This window comes from Triticum aestivum, chromosome 5D (assembly GCF_018294505.1).
Source record: "Triticum aestivum cultivar Chinese Spring chromosome 5D, IWGSC CS RefSeq v2.1, whole genome shotgun sequence".
Lineage (NCBI taxonomy): Eukaryota > Viridiplantae > Streptophyta > Magnoliopsida > Poales > Poaceae > Triticum > Triticum aestivum.
In genome coordinates, this window is record NC_057808.1 from 320,713,024 (window position 1) to 320,720,008 (window position 6,985).

Genomic DNA, 6,985 nt, shown 5'->3' on the forward strand with positions numbered 1-6,985 from the left:
ATAAATATGTTTGTATATTATATATAACATAATCCAAAGTGAGTTACATGAAAAAATTGCAAGTTGGTCCATGATTTTTATTATATTTATGAAATACGTACATATTTGTACGTAAAAGGGAGCATACTCAAAATAGAGAAAAGTATGTTTTTGGTCCCTCAAGTTCCCAGAAAGTATAGACATGATCCCTCAAAAATTTTTGGTATACATTTGGTCCCTCAAGTCTCAAAACCGGATAAGCTTGGTCCTAAACCAGATTTTGAGCATGTTGACCAGGTTTGACCGCCACAAAACCGCCCGATGAATAGTAAATTTTAAAAAAAACTTCAAAAAAATGACAAAAATTTTGCAAGAGCCCGTCCGATCTCATTTCAGGACAAAATTTTCGTCGCACCTTGCGCACTTAAGCATATTGGACCCCAAAAAGTTTCATAATTTTTTGATTTTGTTTTGATTTTTTTTTAATTTACTATTCATCAGGCAGATATTTTTGTTTTCTTTTTGCCACGAGCTCCTCGCGTGCCGAAAGAGCCTGAAATTTTGTTTGCATCTTGCGCATGTAAGCATATTCGACCCCAAAAAATTTCAGATCTTTTTGAAGTTTTTTTTCGAATTTACTGTTCATCGAACGGCTTTGTGGCGGTCAAAACAGGTCAATATACTCAAAATCTGGTTTAGGACCAAACTTATCCGGTTTTCAGACTTGAGGGACCAAATGTATACCAAAAAATCTTGAGGAACCAAGCCTATACTTTATGGGAACTTGAGGGACCAAAAACATACTTTTCTCCTCAATATGATATATACTATCAAAAAAGTAGTATATATATTACCTAAACATTTTTAGATACTACATACTACGCGTACATACTCTCCGTTTTGTTAGATACTACATACAAAACTTAAGTGGTGGTAACTACCAATGGTGGTAAATAAAATTTGTCACATATATATATAGAACGTCTATTTAAGACCCAGGGTGAAGAATTACTTATTCCTCGCCCTGGTCCATCGACCGCGCTAGCCGGTGCCAGTGCTATCGCACCCGTTCCGTGCGGGCGTGCGGCGCAGCCCGTCAAACCGCCCAATTTCAGTCGGACACTGTCCATCCGCCCGGCTCCTACCCTAAAAAAATTCCCCTCGGTTCCTCCTCTCAAAAAAGAAAAAAAAAGAGCCCGGTTCCTATCCTAATCAGGCGTGGTGATGTGCGGTCTCGACGGCGAGTGGCCTGCGGCGTGGGGAGCGGCGATTGATCCTAGTGGCTAGGTAAACGGCGGGGGGCGCGACTGCATGGTGGCCGGCGGGTAGGCTGGGCGCCTTGGGGAGAGGCGGCTGACCTTGGTTGGGGCGTGACGGCGTGGTGGTCGACGAGGAGGCTCGACGGCATGCCTAAAGTTAACTGTGCCGGTGGGCGGTGGCCATACCCTCACCTCCTTCCCTCCCTACACCTGCATAAAGTTGAATTGGATCCAGAGTCTCCCACTACTGCCAATCACCATGTCCTCGACGGCCGGCTCGGGCGCAGGTTCCCCACCTTCCTCACACTTCCTCCTCCTTCTATTTGTCTCCCTCCCATCTCTGCTCACTCTGCTAGATCTCCTTGATTGCCTTGCAGGGATGCAGGTCATGGTCGGCGAGTCGTATGTCCAGAAGCTATCCAGCGTCCGCCTCCAATTCCACCCAGGCTAGCTAATTTGTTTGTTCAGAAGCACAAAAATACCAAGGTGCATTCTGGATACAGAATCTAGACTTTGCTCTCTTCTGTTATATACAAGAAGCAGCTAGTACTTAATTAGTAATTTGGTAGTAGAAAGATCGATCTGCTATTCCTGGACATCAAGTAGCTTTAACATATGCTACATACGATTTATGCATTGATGAAGGTACATTGCGTGCAAATTGATTTGAGAAATTGTTGTCGAGATAGGTAATTGAATACTGTACTTGGGAACAATTTCCCTTGAAGATGTCTTGAGCTTTACTCCGGGTGCTCAAGTGAAACAATTACTTCTCACCGAAGGTTCTGTTTCTATCTTGGATGGGATATGTAAAATATGCTTCCAGTCTATGCAATCTAGTATTCCTTTTGTATGTTTTTAATGGTAAAAAAATTCTATTTTGTTTAGATTGTTCCTTGGATTTCTAAATACGAAAGAGTGATGCTCAATGAGATTAGGTCGTGCTAACACATCAACAATCAATGCTGACAAGCCTCGACTATATATTGCAGAAATTAAGCACCTTGTTGAGCAATTCGGAAATGCAGGTATGTCAGGATCTGACGACATGTATTATGGAGGGTGTACATCACGTGTGTTTTTATTCGATGATGATGACTGCACTTGAGGTTTGGGTTTAGGCGGCGTTGCACTTGAGGTAGATGAGGCAGCTGTGGAGGAGAACCTCTCCTTTTCTTGGTTTATTTGTTTCATGCCAATTTGATGAGTATTCTGTGCCTTATATAGCAGCCAGACAACTAGAGATACAGACAGAATCGACTAGGACTCCTGATTCGAAACAACAGCCAATACTTGAAAATAAATAAAGCTAATAAATCCCAAGATAGCCAGATTTATCTAAGTTCATTTGGATCCTACACAAGGTCCTGATTATCAACGCTGAAAGATCGTGGATGTCGCCTAGAGGGGGGGGGGGGTTGAATAAGCGCTTTGAAATAATTACGGTTTAGGCTTGAACAAATGCGGAATAAACCTAGCGGTTAATTTGTCAAGCACAAAACCTACAACAACTAGGCTCACCTATGTGCACCAACAACTTATGCTAAGCAAGATAAACAACTAGATGATAGCAAGATATATGACAAGAAACAATATGGCTATCACAAAGTAAAGTGCCTAAGTAAAGGGCTCGGGTAAGAGATAACCGAGGCACGCGGAGACGACGATGTATCCCGAAGTTCACACCCTTGCGGATGCTAATCTCCGTTTGGAGCGGTGTGGAGGCACAATGCTCCCCAAGAAGCCACTAGGGCCACCGTAATCTCCTCACGCCCTCGCACAATGCAAGATGCGTGATTCCACTAAGGGACCCTTGAGGGCGGTCACTGAACCCGTACAAATGGCAACCCCTGGGGGCGGTCACCGAACCCGTACACTTTGGCAACCCTTGGGGGCGGTCACCGGAACCCGTCAAATTGCTCGGGGCGATCTCCACAACCTAATCGAAGACCCCGACGCTTGCCCGGAGCTTTACACCACAATGATTGAGCTCCGAACACAACCAACCGTCTAGAGCGCCCAAGCACCCAAGAGGAACAAGCTCAAGGGCACCAAGCACCCAAGAGTAATAAGCTTCTCAACTTGTAACTTCCACGTATCACCGTGGAGAACTCAAACCGATGCACCAAATGCAATGGCAAGGGCACACGGAGTGCCCAAGTCCTTCTCTCTCAAATCCCACCGAAGCAACTAATGCTAGGGAGGAAAATGAGAGGAAGAACAAGAAGGAGAACACCAAGAACTCCAAGATCTAGATCCAATGGGTTCCCCTCACATAGAGGAGAAAGTGATTGGTGGAAATGTGCATCTAGATCTCCTCTCTATTTTCTCTCAAAAACTAGCAAGAATCCATGGAGGGATTGAGAGTTAGCAAGCTCGAAGAAGGTCAACAATGGGGGAAGAACACGAGATCAAAGGATAAGGTTCATTGGGGAAGAAGACCTCCTTATATAGTGGGGGAACAATCCAATCGTTACCCCCACTCCAGCCCCGCAGAGAGCGGTACTACCGCTTGCCCCTATAAGCGGTACTACCGCCCCCCTCGCGGTACTGCCGCTGGGCCCAGAGCGGTACTACCGCGGTGGCAGGGCGGTACTACCGCATACGAGCAGTACTACGGCCCCCACTGCCGCGGCTAGTACCGTAAAACCCGACACGAAAAAAGACCCCTCGAATCGAGGCGGTACTAGCATGAGACCGTAGCGGTACTACGGCTGGGGGCCACCAGCGGTACTACTGCTCTGGAGCGGTACTACCACTCTAGAGCGGTACTACCGCTTGTAGCACCCAAGCGGTACTACCGCTCCGGCCCGCGGTACTACCGCTGGGACCAAAACTGCCATAACTTCTGCATATGAGCTCCGAATTGAGCAAACTCAAGCTTGTTGGATAGAGGAAGACGAGTAGCATCAAAACAGCTCCGAATTGAGCAAACTCAAGCTTGTTATAGTAAGAAGAGGCAGGGGAGGTATGCCAACAAATAGAGGAGTGAAACCTCCAACCGAGAAGAACCGGCATAACCTCCAACATCGAAAACATCATAGAAGATGTGAGTGAACTCCGTTTTCGATGAACTCGAGCTTGTCATCAAGATGACCATAAGCTCCAAAACTCACAAAGAGAAGAACCAAACAAGAACCAATAAACATGATGCAAGGATGCAATGGTTTGAGCTCTCTATGAACGATACGATCAAGCTACTCATCGAGAGCTCCCCTTGATAGTACGGCAATCGATCCTATAACCCGGTCTCCCAACTACCATCATGAGACCGGTAAAATAGACAACCTATCAAGAGCAAACCTTTGCCTTGCACATGGTCCACTTGAGCTAGATGATGACGATCTTGACTCCCTCAAGTTGGACCACCTTTCTTGGTTGCGTTGGCTCGATGAAGACTAGTTGATTGCTCCCCCATGCTCCACTATGGGTGAGCCACTCTTCCGCACATCTTCACACGTCCATTGTCACCACAATGGCTTCAAGCATTTGATCTCTTCGTGATGCTTTACTTGAACTTGCCCGCTTCACTTGAACTTGCACACTGCAACCTAACCCCACAAAGAACTCTCACAAAGACCATGGGTTAGTACACAAAGCGTAATTGACAATGCTTACCATACCATGGGATCGCTTGATCCCTCGGTACATCTTGTGCGCTTTGTGTGTTGATCAACTTGATTCACTCTTGACTTAGTCTTGATCAACCTTGACTCTTTCCAACTCTCTTCATTTGGATGATGTCTTGAAGGTAAACATGAATGATCACACAATCTTTTTCTTCAAGACATGCTTGCAATAAGCTCAACTCTCACATGACCAATCTTTGGATAATTCCTTAATAACACCTTGGTCACCACATAAACTCCTTGAAACCAACACATGGACTTCAAGAAATGCCTATGGACAAATCCTTCAAATATAACTCAAGGCAACCATTGGTCCATAGAGATTGTCATCAATTACCAAAACCAAACATGGGGGCACCGCATGTTCTTTCAAACGCTTTTTAGGTCCCTTGATGTGCGGCGGTGCAGACAGCCATACTGTTTGCCCCTCATGGCAAGATATGAGTCTTACCCATTGATATAGTGCTCTATTTGTTCAGAGAATGGTACAATTATCTTCCACAATAGGATTGGAGATTGTCTCGGGTCTGCTTTATTTCTGCCTGATGTACTTCTCACTATGTGGTTTGCAAAATCAGCCATCTTCACACACAGTTAAGGACTTCTTAGCATGCCACACTGCCACTGTATTATCCACTGTTAATTTTCTAACCTTTGAAACTGACCTGCTATTATCTCTACAACTGACTGAGACATTGTGGTGATTATTCTGCCAACCACATTTGTACATCATGTGTGTTTTTATTCGATGATGATGACTGCACCCTATAGTGAAACTCTATCAGAAGTTGGAAATGTACCTAGTTAGTTTGTCTAGATCATGAGATGCTGACCAGGCATTCTGCAGTCTGCGGTTCTAATAGCATATTTTCTCAAAGGATTGTGATTTTTGTGAATTTCTCATGTGCCCTATGGGCTGGGTATGTTATATTCTGGTGTGTGTTGGTCTCCTTCTTTAATCAATTGGATTAGTTTTTCAGCATTTTATGCCTCTTGGGTCTCATGCTTTCTTCATCTCCTCTTCTTTTCAGTGTCATTTGGATATGTTCATAGTCAATGTCCACTGAAAAGTGAGAAGATTTCAGAGAACTCGTGAAACACAATGGCTAGCGAGATCCATCTTTCATTAGCTACAACTGAACCACCGTCAAAAGGTTGAACTGTTCTTCATATCTTTTCATTTCTTTTAGCACCACCTCTCCCCATACCGTCTACTTTCAGCTTCCCAGTTAACGAATTATAGGCCAAATAGATATACCAATCATTTTGTATTAATATATTATTCTTCCCTGCTACCTATAGTGCCATAATCATCTATGGCTGAAGATACTAAGAAGAAGAACCAATCACTAGAAGCATCCCCTAATATATACGGCAGCACAATCTTATAAACCACATCTTTCAGTTCTGCCTCGTCAATTTCATAGTGCAGTTGCTATGCAAGCTTGGTTTTTATCATTTATAGTGAGCCTCCATTTCAAAGTTCTCTTCTGTTGGGATCATCATGAAATCTCATTTTGTACTATTTTTAATACATCACCTCTTAGTTTTGAATTTCTTTTGTATACTATTCAATTAATGACAACAAGAGTTAACGTGATTGTACATTGATGCACACTTCATATATCCTTGCAAATTTTAATATAAATGCCTAGGAACCCATTTTAGTTCTAATAGCCAATCCACGATCCTTTTCTTATTACCCGATAGTGTTGCTACTACAAATTCTACCCCTGGTGCAATTGGAACTTTGCAACTTCTATTAATACATCTAGCAGTAGATTGACAAGGATTCAGCCACATTTGCAGGCATATTAGCCGTTAACTCAGTCACTATTGTAGAAGGATGCAGGTATGAGCACACAATAATGGAACTAATGTTGCTATGAACTTTGTAAGCCCCTAAAGTATTGTTTCTGACGCTGAACTAGCTACATATATTTTAAAAATCTTAAGGTATTTGATGTATAAATACAATCTGGTCGTCTCCTTTGGCAACTCCAAACTTACTTTTTGTGTACCGAGTTTCTGCTGTACTGTAAGTTAGGGTGTTTGTACAGCAGTATATTGGCTTAGTACTTTGTGCTTTGGGTTAAAAAGAAAAGTTATAGCGTAGGT

The 6,985-nt window shown here is 43.5% G+C and overlaps 1 long non-coding RNA gene across 2 annotated transcripts; it reads left to right on the forward strand.

The window, feature by feature from the left end:
* The first annotated feature begins 1,101 nt into the window (after positions 1 to 1,101).
* Positions 1,102 to 6,401, forward strand: LOC123121460 (uncharacterized). 2 transcript variants are annotated; one of them, XR_006459739.1, is made up of 5 exons: positions 1,103 to 1,525; positions 1,616 to 1,724; positions 1,928 to 2,020; positions 2,127 to 2,266; positions 5,899 to 6,401. It is a non-coding gene; the product is annotated as an uncharacterized lncRNA (long non-coding RNA). The 2 variants fall into 2 exon arrangements; XR_006459738.1 differs by having other exon boundaries at positions 1,102 to 1,525; positions 1,616 to 2,020.
* The last annotated feature ends 584 nt before the right edge of the window (positions 6,402 to 6,985 follow it).